The sequence below is a fragment of the Aythya ferina genome (genome assembly GCF_964211825.1).
Source record: "Aythya ferina genome assembly, chromosome: 22".
In the NCBI taxonomy this organism is placed as follows: Eukaryota; Metazoa; Chordata; class Aves; order Anseriformes; family Anatidae; genus Aythya; species Aythya ferina.
The window spans coordinates 6,587,642-6,613,448 of NC_140320.1; the positions used below are offsets into that span (position 1 = coordinate 6,587,642).

The 25,807-nt window shown below is 50.3% G+C and overlaps 1 protein-coding gene and 1 long non-coding RNA gene across 4 annotated transcripts in view; one reads left to right on the plus strand and one right to left on the minus strand.

The window, feature by feature from the left end:
- APOC3 (apolipoprotein C3) overlaps positions 1-25,807 on the plus strand; it is a 214,537-nt gene that overhangs the window by 26,956 nt on the left and 161,774 nt on the right. The gene's annotated exons all lie outside the window — the stretch shown is intronic.
- LOC311422504 lies at positions 6,249-25,451 on the minus strand. 3 transcript variants are annotated; one of them, XR_014685382.1, is made up of 4 exons: positions 25,134-25,451; positions 20,308-20,433; positions 13,186-15,934; positions 6,249-8,053 (listed from the first exon to the last, which is right to left on the minus strand). It is a non-coding gene; the product is annotated as an uncharacterized lncRNA (long non-coding RNA). The 3 variants fall into 3 exon arrangements; XR_014685383.1 differs by having other exon boundaries at positions 6,249-8,109; XR_014685384.1 differs by lacking the exon at positions 6,249-8,053 and adding an exon at positions 9,719-10,542.

Consider the following 25,807-nt stretch of genomic DNA (forward strand, 5'->3'; position numbering starts at 1 on the left):
CACGGCCACTGCCCTCGCCATCAGGAGCCTGCAAGTGTGCCAAGCTGCATCATAAGCTGATTTTCAGGGAACTGTTCATGGCTATTGCAAATCATTTGCTTTCGGATAGTGTCTAATCTGCTAGCTTTTCACCAAATATTGGATCACATTCCAGGAAACAGTGGGCATCAAATCTGAGCCCAGCGGGATGCCTTTAAATGATGTTGTACTGGTGCGTTCTGTCATGTCCTCCCAAACTTCAGCGCGGCGCAGGCTGGCAGGGGGATAACACGTCCTGATTAGGAACTGAAAGACAAGTGCAAGCTCTCACTCTCTTTCTCCATGCATTTGTATGTGTATGTGTGCTCAGATCCTCACTGTATATTCTGTGGAGACAGGAGTTGGAGATCAGGGTAGTCTAAAATGCAGCATGACTGCAGCACATACAAGCAGGAGCGCACCAGAATGCCTCTGACAAGTTACACCAATTATATACCAGTTATTTGTCACATCTGTTAACTCATCAGTTTGCATTTCAGGCATGAGACTACGTCTAAAGATAAGACAGCAACAAGAAAGTGGGGCAGACTGACGGTGCAGAAGGGTGATGTTTATGAGTCCTTGCCCAGCACCAGCCCTGCCCGCCCCAGGATGATGCACCATAAATATGCATGCAGCATGGCAACAGGGTATCGCTGCATTTTGACACGTATTACATGTTGGAATAACTCAGAGGGATTTCTGCTCGGTATAATAATGAGCGCACCCGGTAATAGCCAGCTCCAGGAGAGGAGACAAAGCCGGAGTTACTGCACCTGCAGTTTAATAGTTGGAGAATTGTGATCTTAGAAAAACAGTTTGCCCTAACGACATTACCCATACAGTGAAAGCCTCTTGTCTCGTTTAAGCTGGCTGTGGGAGATGTTTGCAGCCAGAAGACTCTCAGAAAGGATACGTTTTCTGACAGCGAGAAGGTCACCCAGACCGAGAGCAGTGCTGTGTGCTTCTGCTGCATTGAAATTTCCGTGCCCTCAATTCGGCATCGTGATAGCAGACGAGCATTAGGGACAGGGAGGCCAGCCAAGAAAATGCTTTTCTGATGGGCTTCGGAGCCAGGAGCTGCGGGGAATCATCGGGGGGGACTCACATCCCCAGTACCGGGGGGCACCGAGCAGCGGCTGCTGCTGGTGCTGGGGAAGGGGTGCCTGCCTCCCCAGTCTGGAGGGATGCAGCTTTTGTGCAGGAGGAAATTCCCTCATCCCTTGCTTTCCTGCATCCCAAAAGTGCCAGCAGGATGTGGCAGGAGGGGCAGAGGCCGTGTCCAATGGCACTGCCTGGGGGTGAGTGTCACGAGTCGGCAAAGAGCTGGGAAGAGCTCGGCGGAGGCTCTGCACATCCCTCGCCGTGGTCGGAGGCTGTGATTCATTACCCTCCAGCTCTCCCAAGGTGGCTTTGAATCAAGGGTGACTGGTGTTGAGTTTAATTACATAGGAACACAGTATTTGACGGGTGCACTGGTCTGCCGGGGCTGGCATTGTGCACTGGCAGCAGCCAGTGTCCTGCCCTTCAGCGGGAGGTGACACCACAACCTCTGTGGGCACCAGGCAGCCCCATGCAGCAGGGGGACCCTTCCTGACCCACAGAGCCATTAGCTCGTCACCTCCAGCGTGAGAGATGATTAGCCCTCTGTCTTCTATGCACAATTACAAATGTTATTATTAATCATAAAATTACGCAGCTCCTCTAAATCCAGCTACATTTAACTCAGTGACCCCTGATGGCTGCAGCTCTGCAGGCTGCCAGTGGGCCAGGTGAGGACACGTGCACTGCTCACTGCTCTACGCCCACCCAACCTCAACCCCCCTGGCCCGGTGATGCAGGGAACGTTTGCCTTTCGTCTTCCTCCTCCTCCCCTGAAGACCTCGGGGTGATGCCCTCGGCACCGAGGCCAGCCCTGCTCTCACCAGGGCGCATGGTCGGGAGCAGGGCGGATACTGGCACAGCGAAGATGTTTCCAGATGAACCTGGGCCTCTCACTGCTCCCCAGGTAAACAAACAGATTGTTGTCGAGGGTTTTTAATTTCCTCTGCCACAGAGCTGCCGCGCGTCTTTTATAGAGAGAGAGCCTTTAAAGACTTTGGGAAGCAATTCCAACATTTTCTATAGGCGCGGGGAGATAATTGAATGCTTTCAAAGACCACTGCATGGCAGGGAAAGTTCAATTTTTGCAGTGCGGGGCATCCTGCACCGACTGAGTTTTGTGCTTTGGCAACGCTCCCCTTCTTTTTTTTTTTTTTTTTTTTTTTTATTTCCTAGAAGCTGAATTACTCTCGGTGTTTTTCTGCGGCTTGTCTCTGATGAAGCACTTAGGGTTGAGAAGCAAAAACAAACTAAAAGTAAACCAAGACCCTTGCCATGAGATAAATAAATAAATAGACACAAGCAGAGACTTCTCTGCCTCCTCTGAGAGGGAGGAGAAGGCATCTGCTCCACTCACGGCACCGATAGGCAGAAAGTCTCTCTGCCGAGCTATTTTTAGTCCTAACATTGCAGAACAAGAAGCAGCTCCAGGCAATTTTCTTTTTCTCTCCTTTTTTTTTTTTTTCTTTTTTTTTTCTCTTCTCTTTTTTTTTTTTCAAATTTATTCATTCAGAGACAGAACAAAAGTGGTGTTTCAGGAGGAGGGGGGGTCTCTGTGTGTCCTCCGTGCTTGCTTGCAGCGCGATTAGCTCGGGCAGGGAGCTGGCACCAGCAGGGCTGCACCCAGGGCATGGAGAGGGCTCGTCCCGTGGGTGCATCCCTGCTCTGGTCCACAGAGCATCATCCCCTGTGCCAACACGTGCCCCCTGTCCAGGTTGTGCTTGCCCTGCTTTGGGTCTGTGGTGCTGTGCCCTGGTGCTGGGCTCAGCCACGGGCACAGTCCTGGCTGCTCCCAGCCGAGGTGCTCCAGCAGATGCCGTACAGAATTGTGGCCCCATAGCCTGTAAATTGAGATATGTTTCTCTTTCTGGGATAAAGGAAAGAACAGTGGTGTTTTTCACGCAGTAAAATAAATATGTCCTTGTTAATGCATATCCCTTTGGAGGAAGCAGCAGGTGGAAATGTTCGGGTGAAGGTTACCAGCAGACTGGAATTTAAAAGCAGCCAGCACCGAAGCAAAATACCTCCCTCTTCAAGCTTCCTGTTGCTTGCGAAGGGCAGTGGGGATGCAGAAGATTTGCAGGGGAATTCAGCTCTTATGTTCACTCCTGGCGACGGTTCCATGCCAGCTAATTGCATCCCGCTTATCTCTGGTCCAAAGAAAAGACTGATTTAAGTCTTGCTTCTATTGGAAGTGGCATTGCTTATGCACAGCTGCACACATACTTCACAGGGTTTGTGCCGGCCTGTGAAATGTCAGACAGACTTCTGCGTGGAGCAAGTCTACACACACACACACCAAAAAAAATGTATTGTATTTAAATATTCCTTAAGTCATTTTAATGTATTTAAGTCTTAATTCATCTTCTCAAGGTTCCTTTTCACTACATTAGTGTGACGTATTTGACAGAAAGATGAATGGCATTATTAAAGAGTCTCTCTGGCACATTTTTGTAATAAAATCTTTCTTTCCTGTCTGCATGCAGGCCTTTTGCTTCCTTACTCCTCAAAGAGTATTCCTGGGTTTCTGGGAGACGCCTGACGAAGTCTCTAGCACCTTTGCAGTGCAGACATCTCAGTCCCATTTCGGGAGGCTGCAGGAGCTCTGGATGGGACCGTGCTCTGTCCCTTGCCAGGAGAACCCCAGGTGTGTGTAGGGCTCCCTGTACACACACACGTCCTGCTGTAGGTGCCCCGAGCAAAGCCCCGGCACGGCGCCCTGCTGCTCCCTCACCACCCCGCAGCGCGGACGGCGGGGCCTCCCAGGACGAGCCTCGCATTCCCCCACAGCAGCCCCAAGCAGACACCCTCTGAATTTATGCACTGCTTTCCCATTCCTTCTTGATTTATCATTTCCAGCGTGCCAGAGAAGTCACACGCATTAATCATCCTGACTTTTAAACCAGCTCCCCTAAATCATTCCTCACGCTGGGAGCCATTTGCTGGGAGTGCCGGCGAGCCCCTCTGCTGTGCCTGCAGCATCCAGGCCAGGATAAGGCTGGGACAAGCAGCCTTCCTGCTCCAAAGCCACCCCACAAGTCCACTCCTGACCCCTCTGTGCAGCACGCCAAGGGGAGGCGAAGCCGTGGGGATGCCCAAGCTCGGGGCAGCTCCCACGCTCCACAACTCCTGGCTCCGGGGCCGCGTGCTCTGATCCCTGGCTGACACAAACGGAGCTTAAAAATAGAAAAACTCGGATCGAAGTTGCTAAGAGAAACTCCAGGCTGTGTGTGTGTGTGTGCTTTATATGAAATATTGAAGAGCCGGCTCAGAACGGAGTTGTCAGCACTTTGGGAGCTGGAGAAGGAGCGAGGGGATGGCTCTGCCCTGCCTTTGTGTTCGCTCGGCTGCACGGAGGAAGGTGATGCTGTGAGAGCTTCCAGAGTCACAGCGGGGTGAGGGACAGGGGAATCCCCCTGCTGACGTGCTCCCACAGGCTGGGGGGAATCCCTCAGCTCCTGGGGAAACTGGAAAAGGAAACGGGCCAAGGGCAGGGTCTCCCCAGTGGCCCCACACCGATGGGGCAGGGGTGGCTCCGTGCCGTGTCCAGCTCCACAGGGGCAGGGGGGCTCGCCTGCCTCGCTCCAGCCCAGCCTCAGCACATCCCTGGGTGCCTCGTGTCCCAGGCACGTGAGGAATTTTATTTGCCAGGCTTCTGCCTTGCAAGTTCTGCTCTTTGCCCTGAACAGGAGGAATTTTACTAACTTTATCTTCTGAATCCCAGCACGCAGAAGAAAGGAGAATAAAATCGTGTCACGACCTCATCTGTCTGACCTCAAAGAGCAGGAGCAGGCTGCAGGCTTAGATGCACCCTGAAATTTCTCCCGGGATGCAGAGCAGCAGCCAAGGCAGAGTCAGAGCCCCAGACCTGGGTTTCCAGCCTGTGAGCTCATGTGGGGAGCAGCAGCACATCCCCTGGGTCCTGCCCTGCCCTGCAGGTTGGGCTGGGGGCGAGGCACTGCAGATGGCAAGGAAATTACAGGAGCAAGCTTCTGGATTTTGCTTGGTATTTCTGCAAATAGATATTGCACTGTTTGCTGAGACCTTGTGTTGGATGCTTGCTATCCTAAATCAGTGCCAGTGATTGCCAGTCACCATTATCAGTCCATCTCCAGTCTCTGCAGAATCCAGCCTCAAGTATCTCCCTGTTAGCCTGGCCCTGCTGGCACGTTGTTCCAGTGAAATGGCAGACTGAAAGCGAGGCATTTGGGAGTTTTGGAGCAGTGAAAAGCAGATTGTGGGGGTTATGGTCCCAGCCTGCTGTGTGGGGGGCTCAGCATTGTGAAAATCCACATCAAGGTAGGGTCCGTGTGTCCTCCTGGTGCACTGGTTGTGCTGGGAGCCATGAGCACAGAAGGTCTGCAGAAGCATATTGCTTACAACAAAGGAGAGATCTTCTGCTCTCTGACTGTTTAGACTCTCCAAAGCTTCAGTGATCTACCTAGATTAGGCCTCAACAAGCTGAATTTCTGCTCCAGGTATTGCAGCTGCTCCTTGCTGAATAAAACATGCCGTTTGCTCTGCTGTGCCCAGAAGATGAGCTCCAAGAATTCTTTTATTTCTTTTTCTATTTGTACACGCGCTTGCTTTTTGGCAAACCTTTGCGAAGCGGGGCACTGCCTGGTGCTCCTCTTGGGTTGTTTCACACCGGGAAGGATTTTGCTGTTTTAATAAGCCTCCCATCATTTGCACAGAGGATGCTGGTGCTGGCACCCAGTCCACGAGCAGCGCGAGCAGTGTGCTGGCCCTGCTGCCTGTGGCCAGGAGCACCAGTGGTACCAGTAACACCAGTAACACCAGTGATGCCCCCTTGCCCAGCAGAGGCAGCACCCCTGGGTGCTGGATTTATGCTTCAGCTAAGGTGGGACAAACTGCTTGGCTGGGGTATTTGTATGGCACCAGCCATACGCAGCATTTAAAGGGCTGTTCATTTCCATGGCTGTTGTTACCACTTAGAAATTATCTTCCCGATAGCAAGAGGACTGTTCTGCCTATTATGTTTGGTCCAAGCTGGTCACTCAGTCTCTTGACTTGCTGTTTTCATTTACTTACAGAAAATGCAGCCGAAATGGATTGTTTCTGCTTTGCGCTCAAGTTTTTAAGTAATAGGAAAAATGACAATCAAGTAATGATTGTTGCAGCGCAGCTTTAATTAAATAATTGGACAGTGAAACTTCGGGATTGGATGGGCATTTTTGCATGAGGACGTGCCTGTTATCTGCAGCTCGTAGTAACCATTCAGTAGGTCCTGGGCTCTTGGCATCCTTACTCCTGTATTTGCTGAATTACTGCCAGCTGGGCGCACGTTGTAGCTGGCAGATTGCACCTAAGGGTTTGTGGGTTCAACCAGCACATGTGTAGGTGAGCAGCGAGGGCAGGATCTGGCCCCTCGTGGCACATCACCATGGCTCGCAGCAGCCATGCACGTGGGAAGGGCTCCACACGCAAGCAGATCTGCAGCTGTGTTTGCATGTGTGCACGCCCCTGGGCAAACCTTCCCCGGTCCGCCCAACTTGCCAACGAGCTCCGAAACCCCTCTGCAGCAGCACAGCGAGCAAGAGTCTTTTTATAAACATTTAGAGATCTAAGTTTGGCATCTGCTCCCATAATGATATAGCAGATCATTACAATTTGTGACATCCCACTATAAACAGAAAGCTGTAAAACCCTGTAATTTAGAAAGCTGGATCAGGTACTCATGTGTTTTGCATAATCCAAAAGGATAGTGGGTTTCAGGCTGTTTTCCTTTTTTTTTTTTTTTTCTTCTTCTTCTTCTTTCTTTTTCTTCCTTTCTGGTTGACATGGTTACAGCATCCCGAGGATGGGGTAATAGGACACGACACATGCATTCGGTTAGACTCAAAAATCCACTGATGCCTCCCGGAAAACTGAAAACACACTGTTTAGAGACAATTCGGCTGCTTTATCTTCTTGTATTTCTCTTCCTCTCTTTCTTATTTCCAAAGAGGTATTTGCATGAAAACACTGTTTTCTTTCCTGAAGCTTTTCACCCACCACTGCTCTTCCCCTCCACAAACCCTTTGTTCCCTGCCTGGGACATCAGAGCCACTTCTGCTGTGACCCACTGCTACGGCAGAAGAGACCCAGGCGTTGGGTTGGGAAACAACCTGTGGCAGGAGCAAGTGCTGACAAAAAATAGATAGATGGAGACAAAATTGTTCCTAAATTGAATGTTTTTCACAGTTCTTCCAAGCAGTGTCTGCAGTACTTTAAGATTATTCTCTCCCGGGGGGCCTCATAAAAGCTGTAAATACTCTGAATAGCTTTCAAGGCTAGCCTTATGACAGTTCAGTTCTCAAGAAAATATATGCTAATGTGCATCGCCATCATTATCTGGGAGACCTCGGTGCCGATGCTTTTGTGTCTACGAAGAAAAGATTTCTGATTGCTGGTGTTTTGCTAAAAGTTAAATACATCCAGGCTTTGAAACTCACGGGGAGAATTCTTAAGCAGGAGCCGCTTGATGGCAACTCCCATGCGCCGTGTCCCAGCTCCGGGATTTATTTAAAAGCGATGGATCAGATCTTTCCTGCTCCTGCCACAGCAGCCAAGGGATGTCACCGGCACTGGTGGCAGCTGCCCGCAGCCCTGAGAGCACCTCCTGCGTGGATCTGCTTCCCGGAGGAGACCAGCCCATCACCATGCTCGTGCTGTACCTGCTCCTGGTGCTAGGCAGTGGAGCAAACACTTCCAGCCTGCTAAGCTTCAGAGCTCACGGTTGCAACATTTTTGTAGCTTTCCTCTTTTATACATGGAGCCTGGGCAACATACCGCAGAGTTGTGCAGGAAACACAGGAGGCAGATGAGTTTCTGAAAGCAGGTTTCTGTAGGAAGAGGAGCAGGTTCTGCAGCATGTGCACACGTGGACTTCCTCACTCCGTCTCCCAGTGAGTTTTGTACCTTGTCATCAGCACTGACATGCAACAAAATGGAAACAAGGCTATTTAAAGGCTTCCCTGCAGTATGGTGCTTAAGAAAAAAAAAAAAAAAAAAAAAAGAAAACACAAAACAAAACACACACTTAAGTGTAAATGTCAATGGGACCGAACTTGTAATGCAAGCACATACTAAGCTACTTTACTTAATGGAGGCTGAAAGCACCGAGAGGGGGAAAAAAAAAGGCAGGGAGCTGTGCAGAGAGCTGGGCTCACCCTTGTCCATGTCCCTGGCCAGGGTCTGGCCCCTGTGCAGGGCTCCCAGGGGCACTGCTGGGCTCAAAGGGCGGTGGGGCTGCAGCACGGGCTGCCCAGGGGCCACGAAGCCACAGCTCTGGGGTGTCCTGGGGGTGAGGAGAGAAGGGCGAAGAGCAGTGGGAGGCAACAGGAGGCCCAGCTCCAGAGCCCAAAGCTGGAACCATCCTTCCTTCTCAGACGGGTTTGCAGCTCCCCTTGGTGGAGGCAAGCGGGGGGACAAGGGAGAGCCAGAACAAAGTGAGGGAAGGACTTCGAGGGTCCTGTGGAAAGGAGAGTCCTCCCTGTCCTGAAATGCTCCGCAGAAATGCTTTGCCAGCGCAGACATTTCCAGGGCTTGGGGTTCCTGGTATCAATCTCAAGTATGGGATGTTGTTTGTGGCTGTCTCGGTACAGCAGTTCCTGCAGCAATCCAATTCTTTTGTCCCCGGGGGGGGGAATCAAAGTGTGGCTTGCACAGAAGAGCAGCCAGCGCCTCCAGGAACTGCTGGTAGGGTGGCACCTCTCCAGCACCACCCTGCGGGGGGGGACCCGGCCCTCACCAGGCACCCATCAGAACCAAATAAATCCTGAAATTCCTCCCTCGGTCTCCTGAAGCGTCCTTTGCTTTCAAACTGTGTTTATCATGCATGATTGATATTTGACATTACGAGGTACCAGGAACACGCACAGCATCGCTCCGCTGGGATGCAGCAGTGCTCCCGCAAACACATCCATCAGAGCCGTGAGTGCCACCCCGGCACGAGGGTGACGGAGGAGCCGTCCCGGGAGGGAAACAACAGCTCCAGTCCCACCAGGGACCTCGCCACACATCTGTGGGCTCAGGGAGCAGAGGGACGTACGGGGTTCAGTGCTGCTTTTAAGGCACAGCCCCTGCAGAAAGCCTCCCCGAGCACAGAGCCATGGTATCGCTGCGATCAGACAGGCTGAAGGATGCTGTCTGCAGTCCTCCACCCTGTGGGCTGCAAGTGCCCTTGAAAGATGGCTGAGAAATCCTTGAAGAAAGCAGAGGAAGCGAGGGCTCCGGTGGGTTTTGCCTTTCGTTCCTGTGACCGAGGTGAAGGGAAGCCTCGCTGCGAGCAGCACGCTCCCAGATCCAGGAGCACCAAAGTCTTTAGCAGATGGAGATAGCAGGGGAAGTATTGATCCCAATTTCCCTTCGCTGTCATTTGAGAAGTGGTTGCTGGAAGATTGCATTATCTTTCTGAAACGTGCCGCTGCGCGTGCACATCAGGACGAGCCGGTGCACGATTCATTAAGCAATTCTTACAATAGTGCTGAACTACAGGAACTACAATGAACTTGGCTAAATAATTCGAGGGCCTGATTCTCATTCCCAAATAAAACCTCTCTCAGGTTCCAGCCAAGTAAAAGGCTCTTGTGAAGGTCTGGCTCCCCAGCTCTGGGTATGAACATGAAGATGATGGAGCTTCCCTGCCTCAGGATACGCTGTGGGAGAGGATGCCCGTGCCAGAGGGAAGGGGCTGGGCACGGAGTCCCACCAGGGCTGAGCTGAGTTCAGCTGAGAGCTCAGGAGCTGGCCAGAATTAACAGGTCTGCATTGATTTTTGTTTAACTTCTCATTTATTACAATGCTGTGGATAGAGATTAACTTTCGGTGCTTAGTATTTATTATTGTTTCAGCTGCTTTCAAATGGAAACTGAAAGCACTTTGATAAATGAATCAAGAGCTTTGTCTGGCTTCACTGTACCTGCTGTGAAGGTGCATGCTCTGCGCTGATGCTCCTGCACAGCGGTGTGGAGTGGCTCTCCATGGCAGCCAGGATGGCTACATGGCAGCAAAAAGCTCGCTGAAAATAGGATGCCCTAACACAGAAATGCAGAGCCCGGGAGTTTGTAAGCAAGCTGTGCTTTGGTCCTCCTTCGCCACCCTCTCCAGGTGCTGCTGAAAAGAGGGACGGTGTCCTCAGGCCCCCTCACACCGTATGCTGGAAGGGCTCCAGAGGAACTGGGATGCTTATCCCGAGCTGGCAATGAGGAGGCCAGTGCCTGGGAGTTGGGCTGGGGCACAGAAATCCCTGCAGATCCCTCACAGAGAGGCATCACAGAGCTGCCCCGGGAGGCCCCAGCTCTAATCCGCCTTCCTGAAGCAAGTCCCACTCCTGCAGCACCTTAGCCTGCAATCCCAAAAGCATCAGCTGTGGGGAGGGGAGGCAATGCAGGAAGCAGTCTGCAATCCCAAAGGCTTTCCCTGAACCAAAACAAAGAGCAAGTGGTAGTCAGACAAAGCTGGTACTTCCTCCCTGCCAGTTCGTGCTCCCAAAGCAAATCATTAATATGCATTTCTCTGACGTGCTGTAAGTCACTTGTGGTGAAGTGCTGCATCTAATTGATTTGAGATGCATCAGCCGAGCCTCACGACTGACTCCGTTAGGCCTGCGTGTAATAAGTGCAACACACTGGAAAGAGGGGAATTACTCTTGACACTGGGATTATATCTCTGCCAAAGGCATCAATATTCTATTAAAGATATGTGATAACATAACACTAATTACCAATTGAGGGTCCATTAAAGGCAGCCTACAAACAGCGGTTCGATCTCACCTTTCAGATTAAAAACACCACAATGATTTCCTGTTCCTTGTACTTTATTTCTGTTTTTTTCTACCCATGCATAATTCAGGAATGCAAATTGCCAACAAATACCTAGAAGATTTCTGTCTTCACCTGCCATCCAGGGGCAACAGTTTCCCGAGCCCGGGCTGAGCCAGGAAGGAGATAAGTCATGTCTACAAGCCAAAAGCAGTGCAGAGAAGAAGTCCTCTCCCACTTGGACCTGGCTGCCTGCCTAGGGGCAGCGCAATGGACGGCCGTGACTCAGCAGCAGAGGAAAGCACCGGGCGTGCAGCACGGACAGGCACCAGGCTGGCCCCGCAGAGCCTTTTGGTAGCTATGTGTTCAGCTCATGGATGAAGCAGGGCTTTGCTTTCCAACCCAAAGTGAGACCTTTCGGCTGCGAATCAACTTCAGCAAAGCTCCAGGTGGGCCAGGTAGAGGTGGGAAGGAAGGCCGGCACATGGCCAGCTCCTCGTCCCTACCCCAAGCAGAGGAACAGCACTACGGGTACCTGGAGTCCTTGCTGGCCACCTGCAGACACCCGAGAAGCCCTACAACAGAGACCCCCCAGATGGAGCCTTCCTCCACAGGCTCTCCTGCGGGGCTGCGCAGCCTCCCCCAGCCGGCTGTGCCCCGGGGGGGCTTTATGGGGGGCTTGGCGGTGCTGCCAGCCCCCCACTGCCCCCCAGCAGAGCATCCCCTGCGAGGGGCATCCCCTCCCCTGCGCTCAGCCTGTCGCAGCAGCTGTCTCGCCTTCCCGAGATGCTCCGACTCCCTTCCCAAGGCTCCTGCTGGTGCTGGCAGGAATTTAACAGAAAACAGCGTGAGAGCTGATCGCAGCCAAGCGCGCACGGAACGCCGTGCTCGAGGGCAGGCATCCAGCAGGGCATCAGGGATGCCAAGCTCCTGCCTTTAAATGCAGCACCTTGATGAGATGTTACAAATGCTGCTAGCCCTGCGAGGGGCTGGAGACGCCCAGGCTGCACCACCATGCACATCCCAGCAGGAGCCGGGCACAGCCAGAGCAGAGATTCCCCCTCCACCAGGAGGACGGCAAGCCAGTCTCCCTAAATGTCATGGCGCATTTTGCAGCAAGAACAAGCAAATCAGATTCTTCAAAAGCTTCATTTCTTAAAGATGTTTTTCTGGTTGTAAAGACTTTTTTTTTCCCCTAAAGCTACAGAGGGTGCACAGTCTAGAACAATGACCATGAGGTTAATGAAGTTGAAATGAATATAAACTCCAACACCCCTCATCTTGTAGGGGCAAATCTGATTCTCTCAACAAGGCTTGGTGCCCCAAACAGCACAATATTTGGCAAAATAAGGGCCTAAAAGACAAAACTGGACTCCTCACACATCACTGCAAGCAGCAACAGACATTAGTGAGCATAGCTCGTCCTGAAATTCAGTTATTGGCAAGAATAATATGAACATTATTGTTAAAGAGGGAATAACTTCCCCGCAGAGAAACAGAGGAATTAGAATCCGTCTCCTACTCCCAGCCGATGTTAATGGCACGATTTAGCTCCAAGCAATCCTTTCGGAGGCCAACATTGAGGAACACACATTAAATAAATGTCTAATAAGGGACAAAGCAAATCGCTGTGGGAGGCTGAGGAAGGTCATGCAGGAGCCAGTGATGAGGAGCTGCATCGTGCACGTCTCCTCGGCCAGATCCTCTTGCAAGCTGGCACAGCCCGGCTGCTCGGGAACTCCCCCCCCACATTATTCTCCTGCATGCAGCAGCAGCTGCCAGCCATGCATTATTTTAATGAGACACAATAATATTCTATCAGTTCTACAAGCTATACATTGGAGCCATGGAGAGAAATAGTCTGAACCTCCATATGATCAATCTTGTCAAAACATGTTCATTTAATCCCTTGCAAATGAAAGGAAGATGTGTTTAAGATGTCGTCCTTGGGGTCTCGGAGCCAGGTTCCTATAAATCAGTCAACTCAGGTAAACTGTATTATTTAGGAGCTATTTGACAGCATACGTGCTGAAAACATTTTTTAAACTATGCACGCAAGGTTTACATTATCTCAGGCATTAAAGTGATGTGGATTTTTTTTGTTTTACCTTTCTGTGACTAAGTGCCCACCGCGCAGTGATTGCGCTCCGAGGTGCACGCGGAGAAGATGGATAGGCGGAGGTTAAACAGGGACGCACACAACTCACCGCTAAGCACACGCGCCAGTAAACCCAGGGACTAATAAGCTTACGGAGCTGACAAGGAGGGACAACCACGTACAAAATTTCAGGCAGTAACTTACTCTGCTGGGGAATTCAGTCCTCAGTCTGACTGAGACGTTTCTGCAAGCAGGACTGCGCACCTGAGGGTATCCTGAGCAGCCCCCTGCCCGAGGAGCGATGCCCAAGGGACATGCAGGCACCCACGCTTATAGCAGGTTCATTTTTCTCCAGCAGCAGCTGCTTAAAAAAGCTCAACAGTAATCCAGGGAGACTTTCTGGGACACCTGCAGAAAGGACCAAGTCTGCAGCCCAGCTGTGGAACAGGTGGGAATTGGGAGTGATTGGCTTTGCTTGGGGATCAGGCAATGGTTTGGCTCTTTTGTGTCATGGGATGAAGCACTTCACCTCCTGAATCACGTTTAACTTATGGGCTTAATCATCTCCAGCTTTGTCAGAGGTAAGTTGTAAGGCATCGCCTGATGCCCAGACGAGATGCTCAAGGAAACTTACGGAGCATCCTGCAACAAGTACCCCAGGCTGCGCACCACCAAACTCCACGAGACCTTTTTCTGGGGAAACAACGTGGCCTTTTTTGGATGAACACCCACATGCCCATTTAACAGAAAGGATGTTTGACAGATATGACAATGGACAGGGATTGGTTGGATTCTTTATTGGTTCTGAAGGTGCTTATATTTAAAACAATTTGTTAGGCTCTCTGTGATTTACTGCCGAGCTGGAAAATGGGGCTGAGTATTGATTCTTTGCCTTTTCTATTGCAAATGGGTGTAATGTTTTATAGTATGTCAGAATAATAGCAGCGGGCACTTTATCAATGTCAAATGTTAAAAATGATCAGCTATTGTGATGTAGGAGATTAAATATGAAAGCTTGATGGGTATATAAAAGCAAAATGGCAATAATAAAGGGATTTTTATGTTCAACTCGTTGCTCTCCTGAATCTACCTGGGGAGCTATTAGAACCAATTGTGCTGATCAGTGACATATCACCATGGGTTAAAGGACTGGAACGTGCTGGGTTTCGTTCCCCAGGGGGCCTCTATTTGTTGCCAAGCTGATCGGGGGGCTGGAAGCCAGCCCTGCCCTTCCCCACAAGGACTGGCTGCGTGGCATCGCCCTGCACCGGGCTGGAGCCTGCTGGCAGGGCAAGGTGGCACCGAGGCAGTGCCAGCATCAGTGAGCACAGCTCCTTGGTGCCACGGGGCCGAACAGCCCCTCCAGCCCCTCATCCCCCAAGCAGGGGCTCCACGGATGGGAAGGCAGAGGGCAGGGGGCTGCCTGCCACGTGCAGATGGGCTCCTCTCTGCAACTAGCCCAAACCGCAGCAGAAACCCCCGTGTTTCTGGTTGCTCCCACACTTCTGTAACCCAGACAAAGCAGCTAACAGCAGAGGAAGTTAACGTATCGATTAGAAAGGCTAAGATGCAATAATAAATGTGACATATTCAGCTAAGACGCAGCCCCTGGACCTGCTGAGAGCAGCAGCAGCATTGGGTTTTAGCCAGAGTTTGAGCAGCTCTCACTAAAAACGGTTTTGAAAAATGTGAAGTACACCTACTTGGCTTCTTTAATTGAAAAATTGAATACCTTTCAGTGAGGATATCTTCCAGACTAGCTAGACCTTAAATTTTTAAGATCTGAAGCACAAGCGTTTGTCAAACACCTCTTCTCTCCACCAAAGACTTGAGCTACTTTAAACTGGCTGCCGGGGCTGGGCTGGCTGCTAGGTACTGAGCATAGCTGGGGAAAGACAGAAGCAGAAAGGCTCAAGCAGCTGTTTCAAGAGCAGAGAAGAGCTTCCTACAACACGAGTGCGAGGTGGAAATCTTGAGAGGAGCCTGAACCCAGCGAGCCCCCGGAGCCTCATCCACACGTGGCGCTCATCCCCGGGTGCACTGCCCCTCTCCATCACCCACTCTTGAGAACGCAATGTGGGTCTGCTGCAGAGACCCTGTGCAACAGCTACTGCCTGAAGCCCTGTTATCAAGCACCGCTGTAAGAAACAGGGCTAAAAATAACACTTCCCTCTCTTCCCCCATCTTCCTTCTAGCTGGCAAACCTCAGCCGCCGCCACCAAAGCCCGCAGTGCCCCAGCACCAGCCGTTTCATAGCCATGGAAGGCCTTGATTCCCCTGGCAAACACCTCCTGCAGCTCAGTTGTGATGCTCCTCCAGCCAAGGCTGCCCTTAACTCCTTCCCTGCCAGCCTCTGCCCCTGCTCCCAGCACTGAAGCCTGAGCTCTGCACCGCTCTTGCATTCCCACACTGTCCTGTGAACCACCTGGATCCAGCCAGCGAAATTAAAGAGCAGTTACACAAGAGAAAGTGGTAATTTGGCTGGTGGCTCGTACAGTTTGCTGGACAGGGGAAAATGAAAAATTCTACCCCCTGGAAAAATACCGGGCTGGAATTGTTGAAGTCAGAGTCAGGCAACGGGCATCAGTTCGCAGCCAACACGCGGTACAAGCGCAGAATGGATGCTGCCGTGCGCCCCGCAGACAAACCAACGCGCAGAGCGGCTGTCAGCCCCTGCGAGGGCACGGAGGGAAGGTGAGATCTTAAATGCTGATTTCTGGCTGAGTGACAGCTTGCTGGATGGAAGCGAAGCGCAGCCCCTGCCTCCTTAGCCCGGGAGCAGCTCTGGAAAGCAGCGGCCCTGGCACCAACATGTTTGCTGCAGACAAGAGATGCGCCCCACGAGCATCGTTCCTGGCACCCTGGGGGGAATCAGCTGCTGCGGCTGCTATTTGATCTGTCCCTGGGGACTGAGAGCACTCCAGCTCCTGCGCCTTCAACTTCAGAAAAAAAACTGCCAGGAAGAGACAAAAACAAAAGTTGCAGAACTTGATCAGTAAGGGCTACTTCCGCTAGTAATTGTTAAGAGTTTCACAAATATTTTGCTACAAAGAAAAGGTAAAAAAAGGGAGAAAAAAAAAAAAAAGAAAAAAAAAGCCAAATAATTCTTGAAGCCTGGACTCCAATTAAATTTTTCAAATTATTGTAAGCAAGAGGAAAAAAAAATGCACAGGCAGGACAAATGTTCTCCTAATTACCCAAACACTTTATTAACCAATGCTAATTAAAGTGTTTCTTGGAGTCTGACAAATGTCTGAAATTGCTCAATTTAGAAGTTAGTTTTGACTCCAGTAATTTATGCAGCATTAGAAAGTTACGTGGGAAAAGTATCTTTCAGCTAATGTTTTTTTATTAAAGCTGACAGCAATAATTAGTTATTTGCTACTAATGGGGTAGCCCCTTGAGGGGAATTTGCCGAGATGGATGGATTGGGCTCCTTCCAGCATTAATTGGTCTGAGCCTCGGTCAGATGCTCCAGCAGAGATCGTCCCAAGCACAGCCTCTCCTCTTCAAACTCACCCTTTGGTTCCCTTACAAAGAAAACAAGCCGGATGGCCTGATCTATATCTTAGAAAAAAATAAACCTTTATTTTTTAAAACATAATTCCAGCCAAGGAAGCACCGGGCGCATCGCCTGCCCCGCTGGGAGGGGCCAGGCCCTTGGGCTCCAGCAGGCAAAAGTCACGCACTGAAATACAGCTGCTGAAACCAAAGTTCAGCAGTAATGGGAGCAACGCACTGTCTCAGCAAATGAAGCTGAAACTCCGTAATTGCAGCCACAGAGTTCCTCGGAGCTCTTGTTTTGCTGGAAGTCAGTATTTTGTGTGGCGCGGTCCTCGCAGCAGTCATCACCCAATTAGTGATGAGCTACTCGCTCGGAATAGAAGTAATCCACATTACAAACGCCATTTGTTTTGTTCCAGAGAATAATTGATCATCTTTTTAAAGGGACAGTGTAAAAGCATTAGGCCTGAAATTAAAGCTTCACCCAGCAAAGAGCAACCCGAATTTACCGCTGAACTGTTATCATGGGTCTTTATACCGTTGTGTCTGGTAAATCCCCAGCCGCTGGAGTCAACTGATTACGTGAGAACCTCAGCTCTTATTAAAAGTAGATTTCTGGTTTTCTCAGACACAGAAAAAGCCCTGAACACAGGGAACTAATGAGCTGCGTGGATTCAGAAATCAGAATGCAAAGAAAGAAGATCCAGATTTTCTTTTCATCTCATTTTTTGAGCTTGACACATAATTTTGGATGCTTGGGTTGTCAATACCTTTTGTTTCTCATCTTTCCTATAAACTGCAAATGATCCAATTATAGAGTAAAAAGAACAGAAAGGGGGGAAAGCTGGAGAAATAGAATAATCTATGGGGGAAAGAAAGTAGCTGAGATGAAAAGCTAATGAAATGACAAATGTAACACCACTCAGACGAATTAAAAGGGATTTAGTGTCAGACAGAGAAGGGAAGACAAGCGAGTATGAGATCAGCCCAAGGACTCAGTTCTCATCCCGTGACTCCTGGATTTCTGCTTGATCCACACTTCTTCTCTCAATCCGACGCCTGAGTCCATGCTGGATTAAAAGCATAGCAGAGGAGAGCTCTTCCAAGCTCTGGCTGAAAAATATCCCGAGCCACGTTCTCTCTGTGTTACAGGGATGCTTTCCTTTTGTGTTGAACAGATTTGCCATGTTGTAAAACAAACCTGAATTCAACCAGAGAGGATCTCTGGAGCCTGATGTGAAAAGCTCTATTTTTCTTCTCTGTCTCTTTTTTGAAAAAGATAGAAGGGAAATGTGCCATAGGCTGAGAAAGGCACTTAAATCGCGCTTGCAGAAGAGGTTAACGTGGAAGCCTTGACAGGTATGCTAATGCTCTGCTATTTAGTCTGTAGGAACTGACATTAAAAGGCCTTGGTTAAAGACACGACTCAGTGTTTGAGCAATTTAATGAGGTGTTTCACATATCCCGACCTTGTAGGAACTATCACGGCTTTCCGACTGTTTCTGGTTGTGTTGGCCATTTGGGCTGACACCTGGGTGTGCTAACCCAGGGCTGTGGGTGCCTGTGGGAGCTGAGCCCCTGTGCCAGCACCTTCCCTGCGAGCAGCACCGTGCCCTCTCCTTGTGCTAAGTCCAGCAACACCACCTCTCACCACATGCCTGAGCCCTCGACAGACAGCATTGACCCAAAACGCAGGAAAATCTATGAAATACGTCAGGCGTAGAATGTATCAATTTTGACCTTTAAATTTTTGAAGTCTCTTTTACCTCTCATTCAGCGTAAGAATGGGAAGCTGATTTGACTTCAGAAATGGGAAGTTTTGATAAAGAAGTCAAAACCTGGCACTGGGACCGTTTCAAAGTTAAGCACGAACTGTGCGTGACAAATGCCACGGCTCGGCGGGTCTGACACTCAACAGGACAGCCAAGTCTGGCTCCTACAACGACAGCAAACTGAAGGTGTCGTGGCTGATGGCACCAGCAAATCCATCCCAGCACCCATCCTGCCCCATCACTTCCCTGCCCACATGCCCCAGAAAAGGGATCTCCTGATGCACAATCACCATTTAGCCCTGCTGCCTTCTTTATTCTTATGCCTTTGGAACCAAATTTGCATGGTACATTTTGGCAATGGATTCTTGGGACTCACACTGCTTTGGATAAATAGATATACGAGCGACTTAGCATTTAATATTTTAAAGTCTTGGGGAACAGCACAGCATGCAGCACTTTGCCCAACTTGAGCACTGTGTAATTTACAGGTTGCTGCATGCTCAGCCAGGAAAGCCTCAGGGCCCGTATTTCTCTCCTGTCCCTGGAAGCTGTTTGTGGATGCACTCCTGGCTCTGGCAGTGCTGAGTAGAAGGCAACAGGGAGCTGCAGCAGCTGGGAACGTCAGCTCCTGGTGCAAGCAGGCACTAAAGCTATTTCCAAGCTATCTCAGGGGCTCAGAAATCCAGCACCCATTCATTCCAGTATGTTTTGGCCATCAAGAAGCCTGAAAAATTATAGCCTAAGCCTTAGCAAAGCAGCGAGAGCAAAATAAACAGGGCTCATCCTGGGGAAATCCCTTGTAAGGCTTTGCTCAATTCACCAACCCCTCCACCAGCACCACGCACAGCCCCCACTGCTCCATGCACCCATGAGACCCTCCCAGGAGGCTAGCAAGTCCCTCACGCCCAGTGGGCCTGCAAGCACCAGAAAGGAGATTTAGGAACAGAAGAACCACTTTATTTTAAAGCTTTTAAGGGAATATTGAAAGGAGTGGAAAGGGGTTTTGATCTTTTTTTTTCCCCTCCAAACTTGAAAAAAAAAAAAAAAAAAAGCTTTTAAAATAAATAGCTGGCAATGTCTCTTGTTTGAGTAATTCTTTGCCAGCAATAAATGTGTCACTCTAAAGTGCTTTATTTAGAAATAAAAAAAATGTTTTTCTTTGTAGAGCGCTCTGCATTACATCAAGTTAAAGGCTGGAAGCGAAATTCTCTTCCTCACTCTGCATACCCCTCCCTGCTTGATACATTCATATATTCTCCTATAATCTGATCTAGGTTATAAAAATATATAAAAAAAAGAAAAAATAGAGAGACATCTGGCTCTCCCACACATCTGACATTTCCCTTTATGCCTGGTTTAACTTTTTTATGACTGCCTGGGTTCGCTTCATTGGAGAATTTCTCCCTTCAAATGAGTTTCCTGTTTTATGTTAGAAAATTTTCCTTTAGACAAACCTGGTAATTTTTCAAGTTAAAATGTGTACGTTTTAAGTACTTAGGAAGTTTAAGGATCCTACTGATGGCGACATAAATCTGAGTTTATTCACGCTGGAGTCCCTGTGTCTAACCAATCCTTTTAAAAAATAAAAGAGAGAGAGAGAGAGAGATGGAGACTTAGGGAAAAGAGATTTTTTTTTTCCCTTGTGTTAAAGCAGAACCCCCCCAAACTGTCAATTCAGTGAGAAATTTATTAGTAGCCGATTGTACTTCATGTGCTGACGCCAGTGGAAGGCAGTGCTTGCAGTTTCTCCTGCACGTGCTCAACAGCAAAGAGGGGGCTGCCCTGGGGTCACCACCACGTACAGGGGCAGACCTGCAGGAGCCCAGGCTTGGGTGCTCCTTCCTTGCTGGGGCATCACCTTGGCACCAGCTGCGTTGGGCCCAAACACTAGGATTTTTGTCCCTGGGGAGGCAGGAGGGGCTGGGGCACTCAGCAGGGGCCAGGTTTGGTTTTACCCAAGCGGTACCCATGCGAGCTGCACAATGGAGGTGTCCAATTTGGGCACGCGTTAATTGGGAGCAAGAGGGTGTCTCTGCTTCCCACAGCTCACCTCTGGGTCAGCCTTCATCGCCCTCACTGCTCCTCCTCCAGCTCCTGCCTCATCCTCCTCCAGCTCCTCACTGACGTCGGGCTGCTGCCACGCAAGATCACGTAATGAATAAAAGCAGGACGAGTCCTATTGTTCGGTAATAAGGAGGGGAAAAAAAAAATGATCAAAAAAGCCAGGGACTTAAAAGACCAAAATTATTTCTCACATAGAATAGGGGGAAAAAAATAAAAACCCTAACATGCCTTATCGCGGCAGAGAACAAGCGCTGTGCAAATGTGTGGGCCTGTGAGTGGCGTGCAGGTTGTTTTGAATAGACGTGTGACATTGTCAGGGAACCTTCCATTGTGCCTCTGAAAGGCACTCGCAACATTGCATGAAAATCAGTCATTTGTGTCACCCTGAGAATGGGAATAGATGCCGTGGAGGGTTTTTTTTTTTTTTTTTTTTTAAAAGGCGATGTCCCCAGAATAAGACCTTCAAAGCCAGATAAAGCTTATTTCTGAGAGGCATGGAAAAAAGGCAAGAAAGCAAAAGTTTGGGGAAGCTCAAGAGCCCAGGTTTCTCTAGATAAACAGATACAGCTCTCCTCCCTTGGGCCATCAGCCCTGCATCCAGATCCCCTGGCCCTCTTTGTCCCTCCCCAGGCACGGTTGGGACCACAGCCATAAAAGAGCTGCAGGTGCCCACGGCTCCCCCAGACCTGGCCCCACTTCAGGACCTTGCTCCTCTTTGCCTCCCTCCTGCACACCAACCCCGGCTATCAGGGCAGAAGCTCTCCCCCAGCAACTTAGATGAGAAAACGCAATCCCCTGTCCTGCAGCATTTTGCAGGTTGGTCAGGGGCACAACAGCTGGGGAGACTTTTTTTTTTTTTTTTTTTTGACAAATGCACTTTCATTTTCAGCCGAGTTTCCTCTCTGGGAACAGAAGATATGTTCTGTCGGTTCTAATTAGCTGCCCCAGTCACTCACAGCAAGGGACTTTTGATTTAGCCTTTGCTTAAATCCTTCCCAGCCTTCTCCCAGGGGTTTCCACCCCTGTTCTGCCAGCCCCAAGCCCACATCCCTGGGGAGGACACGGTCCCATTGCAGGTCCAGCTCTGCTCCTGCATGGGAGGAAGCTCCCATCGTGCATGGCTGGGGTGGTTTTGGGCTGCATGTGTCCTCCTCACACACGTCCTGCTCCACACCCCATCACATCCCACCCACCAGCTCCCAGGGCGAGAAAAAAGTGGCTTCAACCACCCCCAGCACCAGGAGAACACCACGAGGGTGGCCTCAGGATAGAGCTGGTGGGGGACAAGGGGGCTGTGGCAGACTCAGTCCCAGCAAAGGCTCCGCTCCCAGGTTTCATCCAAGTGCCTAATTACATTTTCAGAGTGCTAACTGCTTGGGCTCCAACACAAACAGCTGCAGAAGCCAGAAGAAAGGCAGGGGAAGGACAGAGGTGGTAAAAGGAGGGAGAACCCTAAAATAAATAAATTGATTAAACAAATAAATAGATAGAGAAATATCAGAGGGAAAATAAAACAAAACAACCTGCAGTGCTGGATGCCCAAGCACTCATTAACAGCGGGAGAGAAGGGAAGGGAAGTGTCTCATTGTCTGGGGCTGTCATCCTTCATTCTGACGAGCACTTAGAGAGTCGCGACCCCTTTCAGCATCTCCACACAGACAATCAGCCCCGCGCATCGGTCACTGCCGCGCGCTTGCCGCATCCCCGCCTTGTTACAGGGCTCGGCGGAGGGGAGGATATCAGGATATCATGCCATCGGGGAGGGCTGCGCCCACGCCACCGAGGAGGGAGCAGGGACGTGGGCACTGCCTTGCTGAGCCCCACGCCGTGGGACTGCCTTCAGCTCAGCTCTGAACCTCTTCTCCTGCCTGCAGCTCACACCCAAGCGTGGAGAGAAAGAGAAGCCACGGGGCGAGCTGCTGTGTCTCATTCCTTGGTTGGTGCCTGGACCCCCAGCCCAAGCTGCCTCGCAGGAGGACGGGGTGCAGCAGAACTATCCCTGCACACACCTACATGCAGGGTTGTCTCTGGGAGGCCTCGCTGTCAACAGCTCTGAAGCTATTACTGGAACTTGGTGTAAAGAAAAAAAGCGTCATCTGCTTAGAAGGAGCCCAGGAGGGGGCAAAATGGCATTTGTGGAGAGGCCAGCGGATGGGGGACTGGGGAGACGGACGAGGCAGAGGTGATGAATGAGCAGGAACGCCAGAGAATCTGCAAACCTGTGTTTTTGGTGCTCTACAGACTGAAGATTTCAGCTGAGGCTGCTCCCTGGCATCACAGCTTGTTACCTTTCTGCCTGAGCTCCCTTTGTGCTTTATTATGATTTTAAAGCATGGTTAGTACTAGTGAGAGATACTGAATTGACAGCCCCAGAGTGATGCCTCCAGCACGCTGCCCTCCCACTTGGGTTGCTGTTGTTATTTGTGTATTTGCAAGCTCTGACAATAGGCTGATCACTGCACGGATAATAGAAGCAACCCCCGGCTCAGTGGGTTCATCTCCGAGGGAGGGAAGGACATCAGGATTCAGGGTTGGCTCCAGCCGAGAAAATAAAGGAACGGGGCACGCTTGTGACAGCACGTTTCGGGGGCACAGAATAAATATTTGAACGACCTGGTTTTTGTACTGCTGGCCCACTTGATGAGTCAGCAGCACCAGGAGCCTGCGTGGCAGGAGGGGATGCTCCCCGTGCCTCGCTGCTGCCTGCACCACCCTGAAAGCGCAGCGATTCCTGCAGCCTGGTCGCCATAGGAATAGCTCGTTCCTCCTTGACGGACTCCTCTACTCAACCTGTTGTGATTTAAATTAAAGACAGCTGGTCTCATGCCGATTCCGGTGTCACATGCCTTTTAGCAGCAGCTTGCCTATCAGTTTACATTCCCTCCTCCAGTCATCCCAGGATGCTATAGCTCTCTTAGGTGGGGTTTATCATGACACAGAACAAGCACTGTCAGTGCTCGCTCTCAATGAAGCAACAGCTCAGAACACACCGAACGCCTCTGGATTTTCTCTGCAAACATCGCCTGTTGCAGGGAACTCCCCTTCTGCCGGACTGTTTGCTCCTCGTCAACACAGGAAATTTGGCTGGGTGCTTCAGAACCTCTAAAGCAAACACGGTAGTTATTTAAGCAAAAAAAGCAAACAGCTTTTAGTGAAATGTGGAGAAAATGAGTCCGCTGCTTTATCCCATGTCCTGCATGGGCTGTCACAGCCCAGCAGGCAGGGGGCTGGCTGGGGAAGTGCCCCCCGGGGTCATAGTGAAACACCAGGAGGGGACAGGGCCATTGGCCTGGCAGGCAGACCCAGACCCCATTGCCTGTTCTCCATGTGCTGGAGCAAATTCGGGCTGCCCTGCTGTTCCACCTGCTCCATTTTCTCCTCTGCAGTGACTAATAGCTGTTCTCAGCTCCACAGCCCGTGTGTGTTCCCTCCTCCTCCTCTCCGTACAGCTCCTGAGCCACGATGCTGTGCTTGCCACTGGTTCACCTCACTCTGCCCAAAAACCTCCTCCTGCCTGCCCCCCATGTCGGAGCCCAGCACCCCACAGGACCCCATTCCCCAGCCAGGCACCACTGGTGCTACCCCATTGCTTGGGGCTCACACACCAGAAACCTTCCCCCCCCCCCTCATTTTGGGGGAGCTGCTGCTGCTCCAGGCTGGGCTTGTAACTCTTGTTTATTTATCCAATTTTACTCTGCTGAAATTGAATTTGTGTTCCAGTTTTTCCCTGATTCCATAAAGGGACACCAGTTACATTGTAAGTCCAATTTATCCTTTGCAACGTATTCATTAAACCCCAGTTAGGTCCTGCATTATTTAATGCAATTGATGATGTAATTAAGCTACAGGCAGACATTAACAACCAGAACCGTCAGGGAAGTTTAGGATCCTTTACTACCCTGTTCCTGATGTTATACAGCTTCTAATTTCATAACAATTACTCTAACCAGTTGGTTAAAGCCCCACACTTCACACATACTGAGCGCCCAAAGCACGGCTCTAAAGCAGGCTGGGGTGCAAGGCTGTGCTGCAACATCCCACACAAGACTTGTGGATGGCATTTCTGCTTTCTTTGCTTTGCCCATTGTCCTCCATCCCCCTACCTCAGAATAGAAATTATTTTATTTGTATATAAAGGAATTCTAATGCTGGAATATATATATATAAATACAAAAATCCCCATGCTGGCTTCCTCTGAATTATTCCTGATTTACACCAGCATAAGTTGCAAGCACTCCAGCCCCCTTTCACATCTTGAAGTGAAACGCATAACCTTCAGTTTCAGGTTTCACAGTGTGGGGATAATTAACTCATTTTATTGCTGGGGGCTGGAGTAGGAGGAGAAGTTTGGGACCGTTTACAAATTACTCAGAGCTGCGCAGACAGGGTGCAGCACTATCATCCTTAAAAGTGCATCAGATCCAAAGACATGAACGCCTCCAAAACGTGCGCGTGACCTGATTTTCACTTGTATTCAGGGGAGTTATTCCAGCACAGCATGGAAGTTTCAGATAGTCCTGCCCAGGCACTCTTTCCTTGGCAGAAATCCTCTTTTCCCCCAACACAATCAAGCCTGCTCCAGATCCTCCACTTCTTATCCGCAAGTAGAGGAAAATGTGAAACCAGCACATCAGCTGGAGCACTCCAGCCCACCCCAGGGCTAAAAAAATGACTGCACAGAGCACTTCCAGACCCCCAGCATGGGTACACCCCAGCTCCCAAAGCCCCCCACATCCACACGAACACTGGGGTTTCCCACCAGGCACAGCACAAACAGCAGCTTCTGCAGAACCCAGGCAGATAAATACTCACCTGCTAATGCTCACCCACCACCGGGAGGCCTGATGTTGGGCTTTAAAAGCTGAGGAGGGGATTTCCACCTCTGCTTGTAGCTCTTCCCTCCAGCTCCTGCCTTGCTCTTGGAGCACCAGCTTGCTCTTGGTGGCACAAGCACAGGCCTGATGCTGAACCTACTGAAGGCTTTGTGGGACTGAGGTGAAGCTTTAATAATAACTGCCATTGCATTAGGAGATTGCTTCCTTGTGCCTTATCTGCCCAGAGATATCAGCAGCCAGGATCTTATCACACTGTAATTACCAGGCCTAGATTTGCACTAATTGGCTCTCTGGAGTAAAGTTACCTCCAATCTGTGTATTATGGGTGCTCAGCAGGAAGCGATTTACAGCTGAACAGGTTATATGGGATGATCTAACGAGGATTAGCTGCAGCTACAGCCAAGAGAGTGAGGAACAGGGGTGGTGGGCATAGTGAGAACATGCCTCTGCCCCAGCTCCTTCAGAGGGTGCAAAAAGCAGGGTGTGTGTGAGGGGGAGTGTGCTCTGCGAGCTGTTGTCCCTTGGGGTACACAACTGGAACTTTTTGGGGGGACACAGTGCTGTGCTTGGCCAAAAACCAGGCACCCTGTGCTCCTTCTGTTGGTTCACATGTTCCACCTCCAAAGTTGGCTGTGCCTCCCCAGCAAGCTT